At 43.5% G+C, this 27,442-nt stretch overlaps 1 protein-coding gene across 1 annotated transcript in view; it reads right to left on the reverse strand.

Annotated features, from left to right (window-relative positions):
* The window catches only part of olfml2bb (olfactomedin-like 2Bb), a 48,212-nt gene that overhangs the window by 16,577 nt on the left and 4,193 nt on the right, over positions 1-27,442 (reverse strand). The gene's annotated exons all lie outside the window — the stretch shown is intronic.

A 27,442-nucleotide genomic window follows, 5' to 3' on the forward strand; every position in this document is an offset into this window, starting at 1 on the left:
CTGAGGTAATGTTAATTCATCATTTAATACCTCCTGCAGTTGATGCAAACAGGTAAGTGGATCATGCAGTCAATTTGGGATTGTACCCTGGGACTTCAGCATTCAGCAGTCCCGCCCATCCAGGATTTGAGCCCGCAGTTTTAATCAGGGCTGAATACAACATTTTAATCGTTTTATTATTATGTTTATGGTTGTTATTTGTAGGGCTCTGTCCTAATATTTATTTTTGTTTTAAACTATGTTGAAAGATTAGTTTAATATCATTTTTTAATTTTGCTATGAAATTCTGAATGAAAGGCTGCGCACGAGACTGGTTTTTCGCTGGGTTGAGTCGTGTGGGTTTTTGAGTGAGATGCGGCACAGCAGCCTGTCAGTTTACTCTTGCTAGGTTAGTTTGTAGTTTGGCTATTATCATTTTTATTTATCTGCAACAATGGATATCAGGAAGTGGTTCAGGAAAGGAATATGGCAACTCAGCGCCAGATGCAGGCACATTAGAATAAATCAGTTACGTTACCAACGAGCTAGCAAGCCAGCCAGGGACAAGGGAGGCTGGCAATCAATTATATTTTGAAGAGAAATTGACTCTCAAGCCGGCTCTCTTAGAAACTCCGGCTCTGTACGCAAGCAGACCGCTGCACACGCTATCTGCCTCGCTCAATCTCTCTCTCTCTCCCTTTCTCTCCATCGCTCAAACTCACTCCACCCTGTGTGCGCTCCTCAAGTTTGCCTGTGTGCTTGCCCAAGTTAGCACAGCGTTACAAATGTGCAACAAAACCAACCAATGGATGTAGCCTATAATAAGACCGTCAACAGCCTTATGGCAACCTAAAACCCCTCTGTTTCCGTAACAACAATTCACGAGCGCCTCCCTCACCCCCCGCCCCCGTTTGACAAATCTCGAGCGTCTAAACCCCCCCCCCCCCCCCCCCCCCCGTTGACAATTCAGATTTCCCGGGAAATGTAAGTTTCGGGGTGGGCCTGCCCTGGTGAATCAAATGCCCTCCCAGAGACGTATGTCTGCCGCCGGGTCTGAGCAGTCCCCTGTTCCGACCTCACCCCTCCCACTGTCCCAGCCTTCACCTGGTGAGACTTATACACCAATTAAAAGGCCTGATTATTACACAGTCAACCCTTATTCAGAGTGCCTAATAAATGTATATATTTTTTTACAGTGCAGATTTCTGCGTTTTTGGGACCATCACACATGTGTGTAAGTAACAAGTATGCTGTATAATCTGCAACAACTAGTGGTGTTATTGATTATCTTTGCAAAAGGGCCCCAACCAATATTGATTTTGAAAAATATCTTTTAATTGAAATATGGGAGCAAAAACAAAAGGGTAGAATTGATCATACCATATTATGTTATTATTGCAACTGTTTTTATTATATTGTGTTGCTTTGTTTATATATATATATATGTATGTGTGTGTGTACAAATGAATTAATATAAAGTGTATATATGTGAGTGTGTGTATAAATGAATGAATACATCTGTGTGTATTAATGAATAAATACATGTGTGAGTACATATAAGTGTGTGTTTATATATATATATATATATATATGTTTATAAATGAATAAATGTGTGTATATATATATATATATATATAAGTATCATTAAATAATGCTGTCAGATAAATGAAGTACACAGTAATATACATATATATATGTTTATAAATGAATAAATGTGTGTAAAATAGTATCATTAAATAATGCTGTCAGATAAATGATAGTACACAGTAATAGTCAAGGTTATATTCAATATTCTGCACTTACACCAGCTGATAAGATATTTAAAACGTCTTTTGTTTTCTATTTATAGATGATAAAACACCAGTAATACAATCTCAGGACTCTTCGATATGGCTTTGATTACAGGATCGTTTACTTTCAGTCAACAAATCCTTTGGAAAGACAAAAAACAACTATTCAATATCCTGCTTTAACGCGACTGCTATAACTGCCGAAGATGAAGTCTATGACGCTATCGCGTAGAGCTCAGAGCTACGTCGATCCTTGCGTAATGCAGAAGTGGGCGTGGTTAAATCTAAACTGGGTTGGATAAACGATAGACGCCTCCGGGTCCGTATAGGTCGGCGTCTGGGTCCGGATCCGGACCGCGGTCCGCCAGTTGCCAACCCCTGGTCTAAAGCATTTGTTATTTTCATTTTCCCCCTCTCATATTAAGTGTGGACGGATTGAGACAGCGTGGTGTCCAGAAAGCTGCAGAGACTTCAGGGAGAAACCTCTGTGTGATGGACGTCCTGTCTGTTGGTTTGGAGAGGACTGAGGGTCTTTCCTCTGCGAGGATGTCCAGGCCTGATGGAGGAGCCCATGCTGGGCAAAGCTGATACCAACTGCACAGGCCTAGTCTGTCACTTTATTTGACTAAATGTGTTTACTTTAATAGTTTTAGACGTTCTGTCCATATGTGCTTTTTATTTAAAAAATGTTTGATTAAGTTTTGGTTCACATTTCAATAAATTGTATTTGTATTTGCACTCCTTTTGTCCATTATTCTTACTGAAAATGTTAGATTACACATTCACATCTGAATGAAGATTGGCCCCATTTATTTGTGACGTTGCAAACTCTGCGGTACAAGGCACAAGTGATGTGAATCTCATAAAGCGAGGCACATAGAAATAATCAGCTGATGGAGTGTAGATTTGGAAATAGGTGCATTCGATCAGCTGACTGTTTTTACAATAAAAGTAGTTTCTTAGTGTACTGGTCTTAAAATATCATAACATCATCTTTTAATGTTCCTCTTGGATGTTCTTCTTGACCCTCAGAGAAGGAGAAAATGTCATGTCTTTCAGGCATGTCCTTTCCTAACAAAAATTACAGAAAACATAAAACATATTGTTGCAGAACAAGTGTGTTATTTATGAAAGCGGTGTGTTTGTGTGTTTAGGGGCTGTAGATATAATTATTTTGCAATTGTAATGTTTTTTTTTTATTTCAACAGTGAGCTACAAAGACAATCAGATTATGAATGAACAGTATGAAGTTCAACAACATTGAAATATATGTTATTAACTGTTATCAAAACGTAGTGCAACTGTAGAAGCTTGCTCTGTTGTCTCACTGAAAGAATAACTTTTACCACGTTTTTTACAGACAATATTGTGAGATAAATAGTAGCAGTTCTCACTATGTGTTAAATATCTTTGCCTTTAATACATTAAATTAGAAAGCTGACAAAATCATATTGCTTGTTAACATCTAAATGTAACTTTTTGCATGGAAAAAACCCTCAACTTCACTGGTGTGTAGGTGATCTAGTATTGTTTAATGGAATGTATATCAGTGTATTAAAGTCAATACTTTCTTGATTCTTTGTACAGTATGAAAAAAATAGTATTTGTACCTGAGCTGAAGATCACTGCTGTGAGGAGTCCAGTTCTGTCTCTCACTCTCTGGTCCAGCCTGTCTGCATCACCTGGACACCTTAAACAAACAGATATATATGTAAAGTACCATGTGTACAAACAATATAACTGATTCTCTTCTGTTGAACATGTTGGATTGTGTATTGTCCGAGTCAGGGTCCTTTTTATTTTACTGTAACTTTGGAAGTTCTGTTACCAATGCTTACTGTTTATTTGATATCAATTTGGTAATGCAATTCATAAAAACAACAAGGTTTGGGTTTGTTCTTCAGATGACTGTGACGTTAACGTGTAAGCTCAATAATGAACTCCAGCTCAACCAACCATATTGTAATATCTAAGTAATCATCTTGAAAAATGACATTAATAATTGTAATATACACACATCTTATTGTGAGGTTGATTTCACATACACTACTTTGACATTAGCTTGTCTACATACTTGAGCATAGCCAATTTAAATGAACCTTAGCGATGCATACAGTTCCTACCTACATAATAATCATCTCTCTAAGTTACAAGGATGACCTTATTTTATCAACCTCAAACAGAAGCCATTTGTTGTACAGTATTATCCCACTTAACGCTTAACACTTGTCTATTTCGTTTTAACCTTTATAAATATAGTCTATGATTTTAACTTGGAGGCTACTATTAGCATCGTTAGCACCGATGTAGCTACCACTCACTTACACGCTAACCCAAGCCTTAACATTAATTACGTAGCTGATTAAAATCATTAACACATAAATAAGTATTTCACTTACCGCAAAACCGCATTCATGCACCGTCTGTTTCAACCGCAGAGCGAGTCACAATAGTCCGATATATAAGCATGAAGAACAAACAAACACGGCCGGGGGCAAGTTGTGTTCCCTGGATGAACTGACCAGGCAGAGTCCCTGTAGCTAGCTTCACGGAGCAGCTAGCAGAGAGACAAGAAGCTAACAGCAGCAGTCACTTCACAGAGCCGTCACTCAATGTGACCACGCCTTAATTTATGCAAAAACTTTAAGACCTAATATAAATAAAAGGGTCGTGTTAGAAAACAATTCACTCACAGATCCATAATCATGAAGGTGGAATCTAACTATAATTATAATAATATGTATTGCATCCATGGGTAGAAACATGTTTTTTTCTGCTGTAAAGTTGGGCATTTTAACATGGGGGTCTATGGAAATTGCTCCTTTCTGCAGTCAGTCCCTATCGGCCAATAAATGAACTTCAGTGTGTGCCACTTCCGTATTGGCGTCCCGGCTCTTCCACAGAGTTTGCCGCTTGGTTTAGACGTAATTCTGTCCTCCTGCTTACCGCATCATTTATGAGAAAACATTTCATAACATTAAAACAACATATTCCAGGTGGTTTTAAATAACATATCCGTATTTATTTATTTATCCAAGTTATGTCTTTGTATGCACTGAGGAGTCTCAAACAAGCGTTTGTTAAATGATTTTAAGATTGGCTTTAATCAATGTTTGAAAATAAATTATTCATATATGATAAACATTTTACATTTTATTTATGGTATTATTTCCACATATTTCTCTCCATTTTTCCTTCTGCCAACAGTGTCGCAGTTTCTCGTCTCTCCCGTTTTTGTGCTTAGTGCGTACGCATGGGTTAAAGTTTAGGTGGAGGACCGCACGTTTTCCTGTCAAGTTAATATTTTATAAATCGCAAACATTGCGTAGAAACTGCCGTACGCCATTTTTGGAGCGTATATCCCTTTATAAATGAGGCCCCAGGTGAGGTTGAGGACTCTCTGAGTGTTTAGATAGTTAGCTTTGTCTAAGTCATCTCTGTGGGTCTAAAACGGTTTGGGGTGGGAGTGAGATTAGCGAAATATGCATGAATAATAATACAAATAAATGTTAACTAGGTGAAAAAAGGTAAGATACACTTTTAAAACTTGTTGAGAGCTAAAACTAGTCTTTGCTTCTGCCTCAAAGAGGAGCAGGGGGGAGAGGAGGGAGAGGTGGGAGACAGGTGAGGCTGGTTCAGGAGCCCAGACACACTCACAACTATAAATTAACCAAAAACAAATAAATAAACAAGTTCAAATGTTTTTAAATATTGGATATGGTATGTTTTTGGTTATGGCCATGTTCTTATGATTGTATGATTATTTAAATGTATACAGTTCTGCTTCATATGGGTTTTTCCATAGATCTAGTCTCTTTATTTCCCCCTCAAAATGCACCAGATTGATGCATTTAACTCCAACATTTAACAAAAACATCTTACCGTGGGAGCATGCCCCGGGACCCCCCTGGAGGATTTGAGGTCCACCCCCACTTAAAATATGTTCACATGAATGGGTTCCTAAATAGATTTTCACATTTTTTTAAATAGTGACCCATGTCCAGAGATGGGGTCGTTACTAAAAAAAAGTAATATATTACATATTACTTTTTAAAAAAGTAATATATTACACTACTTCGTTACTGTCTACATAAAGTAATTCGTTACTTTACTCGTTACTTTGCTCGTTACTTTGCTCGTTACTTTACTCGCAGGGCCGGCCCACCCCTCCCTACAGGCAGATCACGCAGACTGCGGCGCATCTACAGTGTAAGCACGCCACAGTTTTGCCTCTGCGAGACTCCACTTGCACCCCCAATTACTATTGCATTAAGGAAGACATAAAACAAGTCTTTCTTTTGATATGCTCTTTAATAAAATAGGCTACTAGCCTACCACAACAAGCTAACAGTCTGTGAAACGTAAAGACACTAATTAATGAAACCAGTTCAAGACGAATTATTCTTATCATTATTTATGAGCGCAGTAACGGTAAGGTATCTAATTACTTATTTATTTAGTTTTCCATAACTTAGTAACAGAGATGGTCAAACTAAAGTGGTAGAGACATGGCAGAATTCCTACAATGAAGCGGGACATTGAACTGTTAGGGCAATCAAGACAAGAGAGCGAGCGGCCCCGTTGAGGAAGTTTACAGATGAAAAGACTCAGCCATGTTTATGCAGCACTGCACGTGGAGATGTGGACGAGCAAATCGCGCAGATTACGAAGGCCTACATGTATACAAACCTGCGGCGGAAACCCCTCTTGTCTGTCAGTGGGTGTGATTATTTTATAAAAGTAACGAAGTAACGCGTGTCGGGGCAATGTTAGTAACTGTAGTGTGATTAGTGAATTATAAAAGTAACGCGTTACACTACTCCGTTACCGACAAAAGTAACACGTTACACCCAACTCTGCCCATGTCCATATGTTTATTTTTGGGTAGTAGATTTAAACTATAGGGCTATCACTATGGGCAGCAACGCTGTAAATGTTGACAAATAAATCCAGCAAAATGGCACAAAAAAAAAACTGGTAGTGGCCTGGCTGGGTGTATAATTCCTGGCCTGACTTACTGTCCCAGTCCGGCCCTGCCCAGAGGCCACACCCTCTGCCAGCCTTTCACGAAACAAAGCTTCCCAAACCTTTCAGCGATTCATGCCGCATATGTACAGCGTAGGGCACTGAAGAACGATGCTGCTCCTACTTGGTTTGGACCAGCGGGAGATTCGGGTACACAACCTGTAAGTATTCATTGTTGTTTGTGTATTTATGATGTTTAAAACAAACAAGGTCCACGACTGTTTGAATGGGTAAACGTTTTTTGGGCTGCTAAGTTGGGATCGCGGAGAAATGCTCTCCGCAGACCCATGCTCACAGCGTTATAAACAGGGGTGCACATAACTGGTACGCAGGTACGCATGCGCGGCAACAATCTGAAATGGGTACGGTCACTTGTGTCACAAAGCGCATTTGGGTACCGACGTACTTGTGAAGTTTTTCCAGAAGGTGGTTAGATCACCGGACGACAGAGTCGGTCTCCGTGTGCACAGACGGGGCTGCTGTTAACGTCGGTCTCTACAACGGAATTGTGCCAAAACTACGCCAACCGGCTGCGGAGGGAGACTCCCCCCCTTCACTGGAGAACTGCGCTAAAACAGCTGATCACAAAATTCACGCTCTGTGGTCATCGTGGTCGTTATGCACCCTCATTTGAAAAATTAAAAGTGAAAAATTGAAAAATGTAAAGTGAAAAAAGAAGAACATAGTTGAAATAAAATAAATTGTGGTTAAATAACATTGTTTGCTGCATTTATTTGGTCAATTTAAATGGTAAGTAACGTTATTATGTCAGGTACGTGTGACCTGTGCCGCTGCGCGTTCGTCATCTGCAGGGTGCTTACACAGCAGTCAATGATGGAACTCAGAAAATGATTAAAACAACCAGCCTTTATCGCCAGCAGTAACACTGCATCGACTGCAGGTAATTGTTTGGCTCTATGAAACCTGATGTACTTATATGATTCTGTTTTCTTCAAGGTTGTATCTTCCTGGTCGAATGCACTTATTGTAAGTCGCTTTGGATAAAAGCGTCAGCTAAATGCAATGTAATGTAATGTAATGTAATAACAGTTCAGATCATGGGGACATTACGTTACCCGCGGCCACTGTCGTGGACATTAACGTCCTCCCGCCCGACTCGCCCACTGAGGCGGAGCAGCCACAGCCGTCTCCGTTGCCCCAAACACCGCCACCTCTTGGCGGCCCGCAAGTGCCAGAGGACCTCGGCAAAACAGAGCCTGCCCAGGTATATTTAAGAAAGTACCCAACTCGCCTGTACAGTGGGGTAAGGCGCTCATTTTGCAGCTCATGGTTTCAAAACAGAGTTTGGCTGGAATATTCCTGTAAAAAAAATGCCATCTTCTGCTATGCCTGTACACATTTCAGTCTTAAAAGGGGAGTGATTTGTAAAATATCCATAAAGAACAAGTAAATCTGTTTACAGTTCTGTTTCATATGGGTGTTGAGAGATGTATCCATATATCTCTTCATTTTGCTCTCAAAGTGCACCAGATTGATGCTTTTAACTTCAATATATAAAAAAACATTTTCCCGGGGAAGCTTGCCCCCAGACCTCCCTAGAGGAGGTGAGTACCCCCTTACGGCATGTCCACACAGCAGCTTTGAAAAAATCTGGAAAATCTTGGAGCAGGGCGTGTCTGAGAGCTTGGGGATTTTTGCGAGCAACGCGACCAACAACCAATAACATGAATATCCCACCCCCGACATACAAAGCAAAAAACCCTGGTTCTTCTCCACTCAGAATATGTGCAGAAAGGAGTATGACATTGTGTGCATTAATGTGATGCATATAGTCTATGATGTGGCAGAGGTAAAGTGTCAGCGGGAAGGGCTATGATGAACATTTATGAGATTAATGTCTATGGTGGTCTATTTTATGCTACATTCCATGCTGGCTAAAGATACTGTCTATGCTTGCTAGCAATGTTTAAACGAAGTAAACTGGATATAAAATCCCCAAACAGGCAAAAACCTACCAGTTTCACCCACTGTCTCTGCCACATACCTCCATGCCTGGTTCCTCCGGTTTGTATCCCGGTAAATAGTTCTGCTCGTAAAGAACCGGGTGATTTGCTACCGTAATTTCTCGTTTGGAATATGAGGAAATGAACTGCGGTCTGGGTCTCCCAGTTTGCACGCGGTTTGATTGGCTAGCGCTTGTACTGTCAGATTTTCATAAACGGGATTTGATTGGCTGACGCTTCCAGCTCAGCTTCAAAAGTTGAACATTGCTCAACTTTTGAATCCTGAAAATCCTGAAAATCTTCGCTTTGCTTCCCCACAATGCAGTTCGGCAAAAAGCGAGGCAAAGTGACGTCATCCCCATTCAAAGTCAATGGGCAGAGAAGCGTTGGAAGCGTTGGAAGATTTTTTTAAAGCCGCTATGTGGACGTACCGTTAGAGGGTGTTGGGTCCACTCCCCACTTATAAAAATAGCACTTTACCACTGCACCCTCTCTAATCTCAGATGCTCCCTGAGTCATTTTGTTCTGGAACCGGGCAGCAGCCCGCAGCAGCTACGAGCCTCTCACGTTGCGACCAATCAGAACACACTGGGCTTACATGGGGGGGGAGGGCGGGAGCTCCAACAAGCCGTTTAGGACAGAGAGTGAATATCGGTGAATACACATACTTTACAGAGATGCTGTATGAGAAACCAATGTGAGTTTGGAAAATTGCACAGTATAAATCTATTTTAGTAGACCTCAACAATGGAATTATGATCAGTAGAAATGGCCATGACATGGGATCTTTAAATATAAAGATATAACATAAGTTCTTGGCAATAGGCACGGGTTTCACATAAGTGAAAGACACCTCAAGAGAACACTCAGAGCGAGGGGACATGCACTTCGCAAAGCATACTCTGAGCTGAGTTATTGACAGATTCAAATTCTGCGGATCAATAACTCATGAACATATCGTTGTAAAAATACAAACAACATGACTTTAGAATCATAGCAAGGTAGACAATGAGCTACAGAGTCGTTTTTATAAGAACAGTTTGATACGCGCCATCATCTGAGCTACATTTCAAGAATTGGTCACAATCTGCAGCTCGAGGAGGGAGAGGAATGCTTCGGGACCGTCTATAAACTGTAACAGGGTTTTGCGAGATCTCGCAACATAACTTTTGCAAACTTCCGCTCATTCCTGGGCAGATCTGTCTTCTCCATGACGATGTCACAGACTTCAAGGTTTTTTTTTTTTAGTATGCCAGCAATGTCTGGTGGCAATGCTGAAGAGGTATTCTTTTCTCCAACGGCTCCAGAACTTCTCTGCAAGATACTGAACATGACGCCACCTTTTGCAAGCATACATATCTTCCCTTATAAATCTACCAGGAGGTGGTAAGGCTGTGATTGGTTTCATGGTGAGCAGGTGATTGGGCGTAAGCGGTTCTTGACTATTTGGATCACTCAAATTGTCAACTGTCAGTGGCCGACTTTTCACAATAGCCATAGCCTCATCGAAGAACGTCCGCAGAGAGGCATCATCTAGCCTGCCTGATGAGAGTGAAAGAGTGGAACGAACATTTCTCGCTGTTCTGATTTGACGTTCCCATATACCTCCTGCATGGCTTGTATGAGTGTTCATGACAAAATCACACTGCTTCTCAGCTAAGAATTTGTTAAGACGGTTAACATCCAGTTGCTTAAGAGCTTGAGTTAGCTCATTTTTAGCTCCCATAAAGTTAGTTCCTTGGTCAGATCTTATCTGACGCACTGCTCCTCTTATGGCAATAAAGCAACGCAGGCCATTGATGAAGCTATCTGTTGACCGGTCGTCCAACATTTCAATGTGAATGGCTCGACAGCAGAGACATGTGAAGAGGAGGCCGTATCTCTTTTGCACCTTGCACGCTTGCTTGGTGAGAAATGGACCGAAACAGTCCATGCCACAATAAGTGAATGGTGGTGATGGATCCACACGCTCGGACGGCAGATCTGCCATACACTGTTCTTCTGTGAACCTCCTGAGTTTGTAACACACTGATGCAGGTAGGTTGCCACAGCTCTGTTGATTCCTTGAATCCAGTATCCATGTGATCTTATCTCATTAATAGTTATGCCTTTACCTTGATGTTGTACCTTCTCATGATAATGAGCTATTATTGTCCTGGTAATGGGATGGTCTTTTGGGATTATCACTGGATGTTTCAGTGAGTCAAGGAGAGATGCATTTGTCAGTCTTCCTCCCACCTTGAGCAGTCCGTCTTCATCCAGAAAGGCATCCATCTTGTACAGTTTACTCTGACGAGGAAGCTGAGTTTTCTTACAGAGCAACTTTATCTCTTTGGGATATATTTGTCTCTGTAAATCCTTTATGATGACATGCTGTGCGTCCTCTCGTTCTTGTACTGTGCTGTGATTCGTTGACTTATCTCTTCTAGCACAACGGATGAGACGAGCGACATCTTGAGCTGCCTTTGACCATGAAGAAAATGTTGACAATCGGTCCGAAAGACTCACTTGTTCCACTGTTTGTGTGTTTAGTGTCTGAATCTTTTTGATTTCAGGATCTCTCATCTGCATTTCTGTGATGAAATCTACAGCTGGTGGTATGTCCTTCTCCAATAGAAACTGAGGTCCTGTGAGCCAGCTGGACGTGAGAATCTCATTTGCCCTTGAACCTCTAGAGGCAAGGTCAGCAGGGTTATCGTTAGTAGAGACGTATCTCCACTGCTGAGGAGTTGTACTCAGATGTATTTTCTGTATCCGGTTTGAGACACAGTCTCTCCATCTTTATTGGCATCCTGAAAGTCAGATTCCAATACCCTTAATGCATCTGCTGGAGTCACTGAAAGGAGCTCCTTGACAGCAACTCTGTGGCACATATTTTTGAAGCTTGGTGACTCATTCTGTGATGATGTGTAATCCACAATACTCCATCCTAGATCCGTGCGAACTGCATAGGGTTCACTATCTCCTCCCAGGATTACTTACCGTGGTGCCAGTGCTCTTGAGCAATTATAGCCTATCAAAAGGCCAACTTCACAATCTAGCTGTGGTGGGATTTCATCTGCTATTATGCGAAGATGATTCCAGTGCCTTGCTGTTTCACAGGTAGGAATGTGTTTTCGATTCACTGGTATGCAATCCTTAGTGTAGGTTGGAGGGAGATCGATGAAGATTGTGGAGTTAAAACCTCTCACCCTGAGACCTTAGACCCTTTCACTGTGCACCAATGCATCCTTTCCAATCATTGTTGTTAGCTTCAGCCTCACAGGATGTGTCTCTGTTTGCAAGTTGTTGCTTACTTCCTGTTCAATGAAGACCTTATCACTTTGAGTGTCAAGAAACGCATACACAAGCCTTTCCATACCTGGATTGCTGACAGAAGAAACCCACACTGGAACAAACATTGAAGTATTCTCAGATGGCTTCTCAGTATTCACATTAAGAGACAGTGTGGTTGCTGCTTCATCTGTGCTGCTCTGACTCAGGACTGATGATGAGTTGGCTTTAGTGTAGCTGTCATCATGGAGAGATGTAGGATGTTTTACTTTGCAGTTGTCACATGAGTGTCTGTGACGACAGTCCCTTGCATTATGGCCTAGCTTTAGACAGCCATAGCACAGTTTATTTTCCTTCACATATTTCCTTCTTTCGTCGAGAGATTTACTTTTGAACTCAGGACAATAGTGCAGACCATGTTTACTGTTTTGACATAGCATACATGGAGGTCTTAAACTTGTTTTTGCCTGTCCTTTGATGTAATTGTCTCTGTGGCTGTCTGTGTGTGGAGAACACAAATTTTACTTCTATTTTCTTTCAGATGATGTTTCTCTGAGTTCGACTCTGCTGAGTGGAGAGCACAGAATGAAGTAATAGGATTACAGGCAATCTCTGCTTCCATTAACATGAAATCGACAAACTAATTCTTGCTCACTTCTCGTAACTTGAGTAACCTTTCTGTTCCACTGTGATGCTGTCCAGTCAGGTAGCTTTTGAATCAGTTTCTGATTTTACTCGCAGTCATTCAAAATGTCCAGACCTTTAACATAGGGTATGGCTTCCTGACATGAGTGTAGGAAATCAGCAAATGTTTTGGCCAAATGTTTTGTGTGTGTGTGTGTGTGTGTGTGTGTGTGTGTGTGTGTGTGTGTCTGTGTGTGTGTCTGTGTGTGTGTGTGTGTGTGTGTGTGTGTGTGTGTGTGTGTGTGTGTGTGTGTGTGTGTGTGTTACGTGCCAGGCAGGCTGTACTTGTGGGGTTTTCTTTCCCTCCTGTGTTTCTCTCTTCTCCCTGTCTTCTGCACAGCTAATCAGCAGCTGATCGGAATCTGCCTGTGCACCTGAATCTGATGGCTGATTGGATCCTCTCACCCTCAGCTGGCCTATCAGCAGCCAGGGCCGACCATAAAGGAGGCACCCAGGAAGTCTTCTCTATCTCTCACTCTGGGCCTGTTGCTGATGAAGGAGCCTGCAGTGTTTAGCAACTCATTATCTTTGTATTGTCTAACCTTTTTGAAAGTGTGTGTGTTGAGAGGTGGAGGAGTTGGTAAGTCTGGGGTACCCTGTACACTTCTCACCACGTAGCTAACTAATGTTCAGACACACTAGGTTAGCGGATTGTTGCCACCCCTGTATATTGTTTTGTCAAATTCTTTGTAGTTTAGTTAGTGAGGGTTTTTTGTTTGAGTTTTGGTTTCAAAGGATAGATGTAGAGATAGGCCTGGTTTTGTTATGCTTGTTTCTTTTGTTTGGCACAATCCTTTGACTCCTCCTCCTCACCAACAGAGTGTTTCAATTGTATGTCTGTTCGGTTCTGGGTTTACACAAAATAAACATTTTGTCAACTGTTATGCTGACTCCCTCATTTTTATTGGTTGTATGTTATTGTCTCCAGGTCCCCTAGGCCTTAGTGAGGACGTAACAAATGGGGGCTCGTCCGGGATATCTATTTTCCTGAGCTAAAAAAACAAAAACAATAATTGAGAAGTCATTGTAGGTGTTGCACATTGGCTGAAAAATGGGTTTTGACTTACAGGACTTTATTGAAAGTCCAAGTGTTGATAAGTTGTATTCCTGTCGCAAAGATGACATGTTATGTATTGCAGCTCACTTTAACATTTCAGTAGACAAGTATAAAGTAAAAAAAGAGATAAGAGAGAAAATCATGCAAAACCTAGGGGAGTTAAAGGTTCTTGTAATCCCAAGCATGTCAACTCAGCCTAGGGCTGATGTATCTATTGATGATGATGATAGGGAATGTGTTGTTGGTGCTTCCTTTATAGAACAGAAGAGTCTGGCTGTATTAGCTACACCTAGAATTGACAAGGTAAATCCTGAGGCTCCTCCTGCAACGCTTCCTAGGTTTGAGGCTTTCTCTCCGGGTAGCGTCGGTGCAAGTAGTGATGCCAAACTGAAGGTTTGTCTTGCCGTCTTCAGCTGGAGGCCCAGGAGAAGGAAATGGTGCGTAGAGCGGAATATGAATACAAACTGCAGATTCGCAAGTTAGAGATAGAAGCTGAGAAATAAATCACGTTAAAGCGGCTTGAAGTTGATGCCCTGAGAATCTCTTCAGAGCAGACATTTGAGAGGTCAATACCTTCGCATACAGTCTCTCATACAAAAAGTTTTGATGTTAGTAAAAATATTGCTTTGGTGCCAACTTTTAGAGAGTCAGAAGTTGACTCATATTTTTGTGCTTTTGAGAGGATTGCTACCGCACTAGTCTGGCCTAAAGACATGTGGCCAATCCTACAGTGCAAATTAGTAGGTAAAGCTCAGGAAGTGGTATCTTCACTTTCTTTGGAAGAAAGCTTGCAGTACGAAGTGCTTAACCTCTTAAGCCCTAGGGTCCCCCCAGTGGACCCCCCCACCGTTTTTTTACGAGACTATGTCTCAGGGCTTCTTAACATTTATGAAACTATTAATGTTCCATACACTTTTAACGATAAGAAACTCAGCTAACTAACAATATGAACCATTTTTAGCAAAAAGAAACACAAGAGTAATACCAAGCCTTTGAATTAGCATGGAGGGAAAAAATGCTAACTAATGCTAACGGACTTTTGCACAGCACTCACGGTAGCAATGCGCTTATTACTTATCGTCACTGCACAAACAAGATATCCGATTAAAGCTGAGACTCCACAGATTCCACACATGTAATGTCATCACTGTAGGACCCCGAATTGCGGAGCTATCAGCCAGAAAAGAGAAAGTAAACAACATCCGGTTTCAAAAATATTACAATAATTACGTCTTACCTTTTTTGATTTGTGATCAAAAGTTGTGTTCACCGGAATAAAAACGCCGCTCAAGGTTAATCCAATGTGTTTGTGTCACGTAGAATTTTTTTTTTACTGATAATCCACCATCATATTTATGGCAATATACTGGGTATAAAGTTTTGCCGTCCAGGCTTCTACTTTCAGATGTGCTTTGTTTGCTTCTCTATTATATGGTTCTATGGTAATGTTTACGTGGATTTGGGAACTGCCCCTCGATTCTATTGGATATTTTGGTTAAGAAAAAGGTGTAAATCACCCAAATCGACCAATGGGTTCCAGAGATATGGTCCTGCGTAAAGTATGAAGAATGCCAGCAGGCGTAAGAACATTACGCAGCCGACTTTATTTATTGTTTACTACCGTAAGGAAGCAGGAATTGCAGGACCCAGAGTGCACGGAGCACAGAGCGGACAGCAGATAACGGAATTGCAGTTTTATTGCTTATAGATTATCAGAACATTTCAAAGGGAACACAGCCACATTGGATATTAACCTATGGATTAACTACATCAGCGTTTTTTATCGTTTTAATGCCCAGTTTAGACCAGACAAAGGTAAGCCACGTTAGCATTGTGGATCTACCTAGCGCCACTTCTTTTGATTTACGTTTTTGTTGATAACGTTGCAAGTGTGTATCTTTCAGTGTTGAGGTGGGCACCGTTAGATTCTGTGTCTGTACGATCATAAACGATGTGTTGGATGTGCAGCTGGGATATGTAATAAGGGAGCTAGGAGTGATTTCCGGTGAAGTAAAAGGTTAGCATTTTTCGCTCGGGGCTAATCCAGAGGCTCACTGTTAGCATTGTGGGGCCTAAGAGGATAACAGAGTATGTTTTTAAAAGATTTTTATTTTTTATTTTTTCACAACAGTTGTATTTGGATGGAATGAATACCTATAGTGATAATTCAAAGTAATACAATTATTTTTACAGTGAAAAAGGTCAAATGGAACCAATGGTTCCCAAATTATCCAGAGGTGAGTCCGCCTGGACTTTATTTTTCTAAACCTCTCTAAAAAGGTCAAATTTCACTTGTTTTGCATCAATCTTGATACAGGGTACTTATTATATGTTATAGTTTGGATTCCTAAAGCTTTTAGTCTACTAACCCATCATTCAAGGGTGGTTTTCACTATAAGTAATGTTTTTTCTTTTAGGCGGACATTATAATGTACATGTTTTTACTATGTTCCATCTGAATTTACTTTAAAATAAAAACATCTAGATAGATTCTGACACTTCTACATCCAACTCACAGATGTAACCTTGCTTTGAGAGAAAAGATTATTAATTTACCCCTTTTAGAAGTGAAGATATAGTCTTTACTGTGTTAGTGGCATTTTGGAGCCTGAAACCTGAAAAACAGGCTCAGGGCTTAAGAGGTTAAAGAGTCAATCTTGCGTGCTTATGAACTTGTGCCGGAGGCCTACAGACAAAAGTTCAGACACAATAAAAAGTCTGCTACTCAGACATTTGTTGAGTTTGCGCGAGAGAAGGGCATTCTCTTTGATAAATGGTGTGCGGCTAATGAAGTGAAGGATCATTTTGAGAGTCTTCGTCAGTTACTTCTTTTGGAAGATTTTAAGAATTCTTTGCATGAAAAGATGGTGATATTCTTAAATGGACAGAAGGTCACTTCACTGGCTAAGGCAGCTGTTTTAGCGGATGAATTTATGCTCACTCACAAGACTGTGTTTTCTTCACCCTTGCGCCCAAATGAAGCTACAGAGTCGCAAACCGGAAGGACTGATCTTGGCCCAACAACTTTTGAAAGGTCTAAAGGGCCACCATCACCTCCACGGGGGCCCCGTGAGTGTAACTACTGCCATAAAACAGGACCCCTTATTTCAGGGTGTCATTTCTTAAAGCGTAAACAACAATTTTCGCAACGCTTTCAAACGCCAAAAGGCATGGGACTCATTAAAGGAGTTTCCCTATCAGACATAGAAATGTCCCAGGAAGATGATGTACCTGATCCCTGCTTCAAACCCTTTATTTCAAAGGGCTTTGTTTCTTTAACAGGGGATCCTAAAGACCAGCTGCCAGTACAGATACTTAGGGACACCGGAGGTTCTCAGTCTATTATTAGGGAAGGCATCTTACCTTTAACCTCCAGGTCATCATGTGGATCAAGTGCTGTTGTTCAAGGGGTAGGCATGACACTACTTGCGGCTCCTTTGCACAATGTTTATATTCACTCGTCCCTTGTCAAAGGATTCTTTAAAGTAGCTGTCCTCCCTGCCTTGCCCATCAAAGGTGTTGATTTCATCCTCAGTAATGACTTGGCTGGAGGCAAAGTTAGGCCAGTACCTGAGGTCATTGATTCTCCTGATCCAAGTTTAGACGCAGATAAATCAGCTGAAGTACCTCCCGAAATCTTTCCTGCTTGTGTTGTTACAAGGGCCCAGTCAAAGAAATATGGAGGACTTGTCTGATTCTTTTCTTGCTACAGGGCAGTTTCTTAAAGACATGACTGCAACGGACCGACTGCCAGAGGAGGCCCGGTCTGCTGATGTTGGATCACCCAGTAATAGCTCAGAGCTTGTACAACTGCCTGCCACTTGGGAAGAATTCATGGCAGCCCAGTTAAGTGATGAAACACTTTCTAAATGTCTCTCTTCTGTTATCAGTCAGGAAGAGGCCAGGTCAAAGGAGATGGCCTACATTATGGAAGATGGACTATTGATGCGTCGCTGGATTAGTGATGCCTGTGAGTAGTCAGACTCCTTTGCAATTTATCAGGGGGAGAAGACGACAGCCTCCACGCGGCCTCCCCTGCAAGTAACGAGAGATGGTGAAAGACCAGCTCGTGAAACCAATGTCGCCACCCAATCATCGTCAACCTGGCAGACCAAGGCGTAAAAGGTCGGGGGGATGCAAGTCCACGCCAGGACGGGTATCCATCCCGACGGTCGACCACCAAGGTCTGGCAGTGTTCCAGCTAAACGTCGAGGGCCTCACCAACGCCAAACTCGAGATCATACGCCACCTCGCCGACTCCCACAAGGTTGCAGCCGTCCTCCTACAGGAAACCCACTGTATGGCTGAAGACACCCTAAAGCTGCCCGGGTTCCACCTCGCTGGTTCCATCCTCAGCAGACATCACGGTATTGCGACTTTTGTGAGGTCTGATCTTGGGTGGATAGCCACTGGCCAATCTCCACCAAATGCCAGCATTGAATGGCTGTCCACCAGGATACAGGCAACATCTGTCGTAAATGTGTACAAGCCTCCACCATCTACACTGACCGTGTCGGCCCTCCCGCTTGTCCAGGCACCTGCCATCTATGCAGGGGACTTTAACTGCCAGCACACTGACTGGGGATACTTCCACACGACACCAGACGGAGAGACGCTGTGTGAGTGGGCCTCCAACGCCAATGCCCAGCTCTTGTTCGACCCTAAAGAGCCACCAAGTTTCCACTCTTCAAGATGGAACACCTTCACCAACCCAGACCTCGCATTTGCTGTATGCCACAACAGTGACCCAATTCCAGAGAGACAGGTTATCGATAGGTTCCCCCGGTCACACCACCGACCGTCTGTCATCAAAGCCCCCTCACTGGTGCAGCCGGTAGAAGGTAAACCTGCCCGTAGGTGGAACTTCCGGAAGGCCAACTGGCAGGCATTCACCGCGGAGACAGAGAGAACATCAGCCAGCCTCCCGGACCCAGACATCACTGATGTGGACTCAGCCTATGCAGCCTTCTGCGAAGTGCTTCTAAGTGCAGCAAAGAAAACAATCCCTCGCGGCTACAATGCGAGCTACATCCCGGGCTGGGACGAAGAGTGCAACCACCTCCTGCGCGAACATCAGCAGGCTGGCTCAAGGGAGGATGTGGACACGACTGCAACGGCACTACTCCACAAGCTGGACGCCACCCGAAGGGCCAGATGGACTGAAATTGTTGAGTCAATCGATTTCACCCATTCCAGCCGTAAGGCGTGGCAGATTATTAACCAGCTCACTGGCAGGAAAACAACACCCCCCAAGTGCCCTGTGACAGCAGATGCCATTGCAGCCCAGCTCCTGAAGAACAGCCAATTCCAAGGTGCAGACAAGAACTTCGCCCGCTTTACGCTGCGCGAGGTATCTTCCATCTCTAGGGCACCCAGTGTCGATGCTGACATCTCCGGGGAATTTACAACAGCTGAACTTAGGGCGGCCATTAGCAACCTTAGGCAAGGCAAATCCCCGGGGCATGATAATATCCATCCGGAGTTCATGACCCACCAGAGTGAGACAACATCTGCCTGGCTCTGCTCCTTTTTTACATCCTGCTTCCAGAGGTCCAAACTGCCGAAGACCTGGCGCCGTGCTGCTGTTATCGCTCTGCTGAAACCAGGCAAAACTGCGGAAGACCCCAAGGCCTACAGACCCATCTCGCTGCTCTGCGTCCCATTAAAGATTCTGGAGAGGATGATCCTCAGCCGCATAGAGCCAGTAGTAGACCCACAGCTTCCAAGGGAACAGGCTGGTTTCCGGCGGGGCAGATCAACAGTAGATCAAGTAACCCTGCTCACCCAGGACATCGAGGACAGCTTTCAGGCCAAAGACAAAGCTGGGGTAGTGTTGCTCGACCTAACGGCCGCATATGACACCGTCTGGCACCGTGGACTTCACCTGAAGCTGCTGAGGACAATCCCAGACCGGCATATGGTGAAGTTCCTAATGGAGATGCTGTCCAACCAGCTTCATCCTTCGGACCAGCGATGGCCAGCGAAGCAGACTGAGAAGATTGAGGAACGGGGTGCCACAGGGGTCTGTCCTCTCACCACTGCTGTTTAACATCTATATCCACGACCTCCCGGAGATAACATCCAGTAAATATGGTTACGCGGATGATCTGGCCATCATGCTGCGTCAACCGACATGGTCAGCGGTGGAACAGGGTCTCAACCAGGACATGGGCATCTTGGCTGCCCACATGCGCATGTGGCGTCTGCAGCTCAGTACTGGGAAGACTGTGTCGGCCGCATACCACCTGTGCAACAGAGAGGCAAAAAGGGAACTATCGGTGTCCATTGACAACAAACGTTTGGAGCACCAACTAGCCCCCAAGTACCTCGGTGTTCGGCTGGACAGGACATTGTCCTATAAACAACACCTGGAAGAAGTGAGAGCCAAAGTGACAGCAAGGGTCTCGCTTATCCGCCGCCTCGCTGGTACAACCTGGGGTGCCTCCGCCAGGACGCTACGAATATCCACACAAGCCCTGGTGTTCTCTGCTGCCGAATATTGTGCCCCAGTCTGGTGTAGAAGCCCACATGTGAAGAAGATTGATCCTGTCATTAACAACGCCCTTCGGATCATAACTGGTTGCCTGAAGCCCACCCCCGTGTCCTACCTGCCAGTCCTAGCGGGAATTGCCCCGGCCGGCCTCCGACGAGAGGCCGCTACCCTTGCACTTGCAAGGAAAGCCCAAGAACATGACTGGCATATCCTGCATGAAACCACAACTAAGGCAGCGACCCCAAGCAGACTCAAGTCCCGTCACCCCTACAACAGGAGAGCACAAGAGATGCTTGGTTCCATCCCTGAGGACCTGTCTACAAGGGCATGGTTAGCAACTTCCTGGAAGCAGGAATGGGAGTCGGCTGAGCTCACACGTCTGCACCATCACATCCAAGACCCGGGAGATGGAGTCGAAGGAGAACATCTACCACGCCGGCACTGGACCCTACTGAACCGCCTCCGTACTAGGGTTGGTCGTTTTAAATCATCAATGAAGGAGTGGGGCCTGGCAGACAGCGCAGTATGCGAGTGTGGCGAGCCTGAGCAGACTGCCGACCACATAATCACCACCTGTCCTCTGTACAGACCTCCTTCAGAGGCTGGCCTCTTCCAAGTGGGACCAGAGACGAGAGCGTGGCTTTGTGACACTGAGCTGGACATATGACGACGATACACGAAAGAAGAAGAAGAAGAAGGTTGTCGTGCCAACAGCCTATCGTTCTCAGGTGATGTCCTTGGCTCATGATCATCCATGGTCAGGTCACATGGGGGTAACAAAAACGTATGAAAGAGTTTTAAAACACTTCTTTTGGCCAGGACTTAAGTCTGACGTAGTTCTTTATTGTCGAACATGTCATGTGTGCCAAGTTGCTGGTAAACCAAAAAAGGTGATTCACCCTGCTCCTCTCATTCCCATTCCAGTAATGGGAGAGCCATTTGAAAGGGTGATTGTGGATTGTGTGGAACCCTTGCCAAAAACTAAAACTGGAAACCAGTTTCTCTTAACTGTCATGTGTGCCTCCACTAGGTTCCCAGAAGCCATCCCACTACGGAAAATCACTGCCCCGGTCATCACCAAGGCACTTCTGAAGTTTTTCTCCACGTTTGGTCTACCGAAGGTAGTTCAAACAGACCTAAGGTACCAACTTCATGTCTAAAGTGTTTGCCCGGGTACTTGACACCTTAGGTATCAAGCATGTGACATCCAGCCCATATCATCCTGAAAGTCAGGGGGCATTAGAGAGGTTTCAACAGACTATGAAGTGCATGTTAAGAAAACATTGCCACGAGTCTCATAAAGATTTGGATGACGGTGTTCCTTTAGTGCAGGGATCGGCAACCCGCGGCCCACGGGCCGCATGCGGCCCTTTAAGCCCTCTGCTCTGGCTCCCTTGAGCTTAGAGAAAAATAAGAAGGAAATAAAATAAAAGTATTTGTAGGACTATTTATATTTTGTTGCACGGTTGAAAATGTTTCGTATCTTGTATTTTGAGGTGATACTGTGACACATAAATAAAAAACAAAACGGTTTTAATTAGGTCAATTAAAATATGCGTCACATCCTGGTACGGTCCCGCGCGGGGACCCCCGGCTCGATGAGCGAACTATGGATAAAGCAAAGAAAAGTACCGGAGGAACACAGGATTTAATTCTGTGTGGACAGAGTTATATGCTTTCACAGCAAACGATGCTGGTTTACCGGTATGTTTGATATGTAGAGAGAAGTTGTCAACGGTGCTGCAGCCTTTACGTATCGAGGAACAACAAGGGAGAGGAAGACAGCTGACAATCTTCAGTCATAATTCAATGGGGTATGTAATTTATTTCAGAAAACACTTTTTGTTATATTCCACGGAATGCTCTTAACGTCCCGATAGCAATGAATATATTAAATGCTTTGACAATAAATACATACACAAATTAATCTCTGGAAGCCGTAGCGCTGTAAAAAGCACGACCAATCATTTTAGCCGACCCGGCTAAAATAACTGGATGGCCTACCTGCCTGTCAGCATTCCATCTGTGCACAAACTTATCTCGTGGCCTCATTGATGATGCGCGTTCGTGTGTGTTGGAGGAGGGAATCTGTAAGAAAGTCTAAGGAAGAGGTCTATTTTTTCCGGTTGTGTATTTTCAAATTCTAGCTCACACGAGCTGGTTTCTCCATTCTTACCTACCCTACCTTTAACTCTTTTTAGGGTGCAGCTATAGGTTTTATTTATTTCAAAGTGGGCCCATTTTAATAATATTTTTTTTTCCTTCAAATGTGCAGAGGACTCCCCAAGTGCTGTGTTTAATTTATTTTAAAGTAGGACTGTGTATTATTTATAATTCTCCTTATAGGAGTTCTTTGTTTCTTATTAGAGGTTAACAGTTTTATATAATGTAATAAATAGCCTAATAAATGCAAAAAAACTGTAGTTTTTGTCTGATATAACAATAAATACAACTTTATAAGCTATCAAGCTATGAATAATGTTTTGCGGCTCCAAACAAAAAATGTTTGGGGAAAAAGGAGCAAAATGGCTCTTTTGGTCAAAAAGGTCGCAGACCCCTGCTTTAGTGTTATTTGCCGCCCGTGAAGCTGTTCAGGAGTCTCTAGGTTTCAGTCCTGCTGAGCTAGTGTTTGGACATGAAGTCAGAGGTCCTTTAAAAGTTCTTAAAGAGCATTTGATCATGCCAAGGAAAAAAGTTTGCAGTATCCCAGAGTATGTCGCCAAACTTAAGGATCGTCTACATCGTGCTTGCTCCTTGGCTAGGGAAGCTCTGACCTCTACCCAGGGGAAAATGAAGAAACGCTACGACCAGAAGGCCGTAGCACGCTTGTTTCAGCCAGGTGACAAGGTGTTGGTTCTATTGCCTGTACCTAGTTCTGCTCTGTCTACTAAATTTTCTGGTCCTTATGTTGTAGATAAGAAGCTCTGTGAAACAAACTACGTCATTCAAACACCTGACCGCAGACATCCTACCAGAGTGTGTCATATCAACATGCTGAAGAAGTACTGCACCAGGGATGACCAAAGTGAGTCTTCTAAAGCTCACCAGGTGGAGACAACCGTCTCTCCTATGGCTTCAGTTTCAAAGGTGAGCTCAAATGAGCATGAGGATGAGTTGGTGATGCGCAGTGCAACACCACAGGGGGCAAGACTAAGCAATACTGAGGTATTGGCTGATTTGCCCAATTACTTGTCTCATCTTCCCAATAACCAAGAACATGATATACAGAAACTGATATTCGACTTTGCATGTCTTTTTTAATGACACTCACTCACAAACTTCAGTCCTAGCTCATGATGTGGTCTTGACCCTTTGCCCATCAAACAGCGTGCGTACAGGGTTAACCCAGTTAAGAGAGAGGTTATGAAAAGGGAAGTTGAGTATCTACTTCAAAACGGATTTGCAAGGCCTAGTTCCAGTCCCTGGAATTCCCCTTGTGTGCTAGACAGAAAGTCGGATGGAAGTCCCAGATTCTGCACTGACTTTCGCAAGGTTAATGCTGTCACTGTCCCCGATGCACACCCGTTACCGCTCATTGATGACTGCATCGATGAAATTGGTCCTGCACAATTTGTCAGTAAGCTGGACATGTTAAAGGGATACTGGCAAGTTCCTTTAACACAGCGTGCTTCTGACATCTCAGCCTTTTGTGACACCTGACAGTTTCCTTCAGTATACTGTGATGCCTTTCGGTATGTGTAACGCACCTGCCACCTTTCAGAGGCTTGTAAATCTTGTATTAGGACATGTTCCAAACTGTAAGGCATATCTGGACGACATTGTTGTCTATTCTAATGACTGGTCTAGCCACATGTCTACCTTAAGAGAAGTTTTTAAATGCTTGTCAGCCGCATCCCTAACGCTTAACCTTGCCAAATGTGAGTTTGGAAAAGGTACCGTTCTCTACCTTGGTCAGCAGGTTGGTCGAGGGCAGGTGTGCCCTGCTGATGCAAAGATCAGGGCAATTGTCTCCATCCCAGTGCCATCCACCAGGAGGGAACTTCGCCGCTTCCTAGGAATGGCAGGGTACTATCGCCGTTTCTGCATAAACTTCTCCTCGGTGGCGGCCCCACTCAGTACGTTGACCAGTCCTTCAAAGCCTTTTGTTTGGTCCGGTGAGTGTCAACAGTCGTTTGAGAGCCTAAAAGGTATTCTGTGTTGCACTCCTGTTCTTTCTGCCCCAGACTTTTTGAAGCCATTCAAGCTTGAGGTCGATGCCAGTGGAGTTGGGACAGGGGCTGTTCTTCTACAAGAAGATGCTCAGGCCATCGATCACCCCGTGAGCTACTTCTCCCGAAAGTTCAACAAACATCAGTTGAAGTACTCTACTATTGAAAAAGAAGCTTTAGCTCTATTGTTTGCCTTGCAGCACTTTGAGGTGTATCTTGGCTCCAGTGTAAAACCTATTAAGGTATACACTGATCATAATCCCCTGGTTTTTCTTGCAAGGATGTACGACCACAATCAACGCCTTATGCGTTGGTCATTGATTGTCCAAAACTACAACCTTGACATAAGCCATAAAAAGGGGGCCGATAATGTTCTTGCCGATGCACTATCTCGTGCTATGTAAATAGAAAATGTATATTGTCGGGTCCAAACATACTGTTTGGATTTATATGTGTGGGGGTGTTACGTGCCAGGCAGGCTGTACTTGTGGGGTTTTCTTTCCCTCCTGTGTTTCTCTCTTCTCCCTGTCTTCTGCACAGCTAATCAGCAGCTGATCGGAATCTGCCTGTGCACCTGAATCTGATGGCTGATTGGATCCTCTCACCCTCAGCTGGCCTATCAGCAGCCAGGGCCGACCATAAAGGAGGCACCCAGGAAGTCTTCTCTCTCTCTCACTCTGGGCCTGTTGCTGATGAAGGAGCCTGCAGTGTTTAGCAACTCATTATCTTTCTATTGTCTGACCTTTTTGAAAGTGTGTGTGTTGAGAGGTGGAGGAGTTGGTAAGTCTGGGGTACCCTGTACATTTCTCACCACGTAGCTAACTAATGTTCAGAAACACTAGGTTAGCGGATTGTTGCCACCCCTGTATATTGTTTTGTCAAATTCTTTGTAGTTTAGTTAGTGAGGGTTTTTTTGTTTGAGTTTTGGTTTCAAAGGATAGATGTAGAGATAGGCCTGGTTTTGTTATGCTTGTTTCTTTTGTTTGGCACAATCCTTTGCCTCCTCCTCCTCAACAACAGAGTGTTTCAATTATATGTCTGTTCGGTTCTGGGTTTACACAAAATAAACCTTTTGTCAACTGTTACGCTGACTCCCTCATTTGTATTGGTTGTATGTTATTGTCTCCAGGTCCCCTAGGCCTTAGTGAGGACGTAACAGTGTGTGTGTGTGTGTGTGTGTGTGTCATGCTTGCCAACCCTCCCGATTTTCGCGGGAGACTCCGGATTTCATTGCCCTCTCCCGGTTTCCTCCCGGGGTCATATTTCTCCCGCATTTCTCAGGATTTCTGACAAAATCAGATTTACTCACGACTGTTTACACTCGGACTTCAACACAGCTACACCATTGTTTGGTTTCCATGGTAGCGCGTCTCTTTAGCAGCGCGCGCAACTCAAAGTCTGAGAGGATGAGGAGTCACAGAAAACTGAACAAGAATCGAAAACTCCACCCTCTGCTCACTCCTTCCTGTAAAATACAGGTCCAGCCCACAATCTACAGCTCCATCGATCCACTAGCACCTGGAGTCTCCACCTGCAGACGCAGCCATCCTCATCAACTACTGACTGTAGCGTCACCTTGGATACGAGTCCAAACAACTCACAGACTGCATCGGGTGCTGAAATTGCCGCCCTGGGACCATCAGATCTGACGACGCTGATTGGCTGAAATTATGTTTCGGCAGCATAGTTTACAGATAGCAACAGTCAGCAATGTGTTGGCTGCTGCTGCTCTGGCTGAGGGCTCCTTTCTTACCGCCCCAGACGAGAGAGGGTAGATACACGCTGCGGCCAGGCAGGAAACATGATACTTATCAGTAACTTTAGACATCGTAAAACAATTTTAAACAAGATTTTATTGTAGATTATACATTTTACTGATACCAACTATATAATATGTGACCAGCTCTATCAAAATCAGTCGGAAGTCGCAATGGCTCATTTCAAAATAAACGTGGATTTGCGTAAAAAATTAGTTTTTCGGGGTTCGGGTGTTTTGTTTGATTTTATATAAACAAAGTCTTGGCTTTCAGAATATGAAACTTTTATTTCGAAAATCACACGATAAATATGTTTTTGAAGCTTGTAAAGGGAAGATGACAAGTCCCTCCGGCATAAATTATGAATGTAAGCGTATAGCAATCATAGATAACACGGCAGGGTCCGTTACAGTTTGTTTTCATCTGATTTCAAATAAACAAAGTCTTGGCTTTCAGAATATTAAACTTGTTTCGGCAAAATTCAGATGATAAATACAACTTTGAAGCTTGTAACGGCATAATTACAAGCGGAGAACGGAGTAACTTGACATCACAGCAGGCATAACAACAGCCGGTGTTTCTCGTGAGGGTTTTCCCCGGGAAACAAACGCAATACATACAAATGCAAAAATACACAGACACACACACACGTATACAAACACACACACTCGCGAGCTTCCCCCCGACCAGTAATCCAAACGAAAATATCTTCCCTCCGTAGTACTTTGATCATTTGCTCCGCTAATAATCAATCAGATCGATGGATTCCAAAGAAGAGGAAAGGCCTTTTTTCTCAAAATGATGACCCAGTGAGAGTCATTATATAATGTGACATATTGCTTAATATTTGGAGTACAACAACAATCCTGATGTCATTAGAAAGCTAGGAATCTCCTCTTTCCAACAGTGTATACAACTCAAAATGTGTCTTCGGGTAAATGTGACTGATTTCGATGCGGCAGGTCACATATTTACCTTGTTCATTAAAAAAAAAATATATATATTTTTTTTTTTATTCTTTTTGAAATTTACATTTTATTTTTTAATGACAATCAAACATGTGGGAAGAGGGGGCGGCGCCCCTAGCGCCCCTATGGGCCGGCCGCCACTGGTTGTTACATACAGTTACGGCATTTCCTGTTTCTGCCGGAGAGAGGGGAGTTTGTTCCAAAGCTTGCCGCTGTACTTACACCCTCAACCTGAAAGGAGGGAGCCTCGTTAAGCTGCGAGTGTCCCTCCGCCATTGAGTGG

Source organism: Notothenia rossii (genome assembly GCF_949606895.1).
Source record: "Notothenia rossii genome assembly, chromosome: 9".
Taxonomy (NCBI): Eukaryota; Metazoa; Chordata; class Actinopteri; order Perciformes; family Nototheniidae; genus Notothenia; species Notothenia rossii.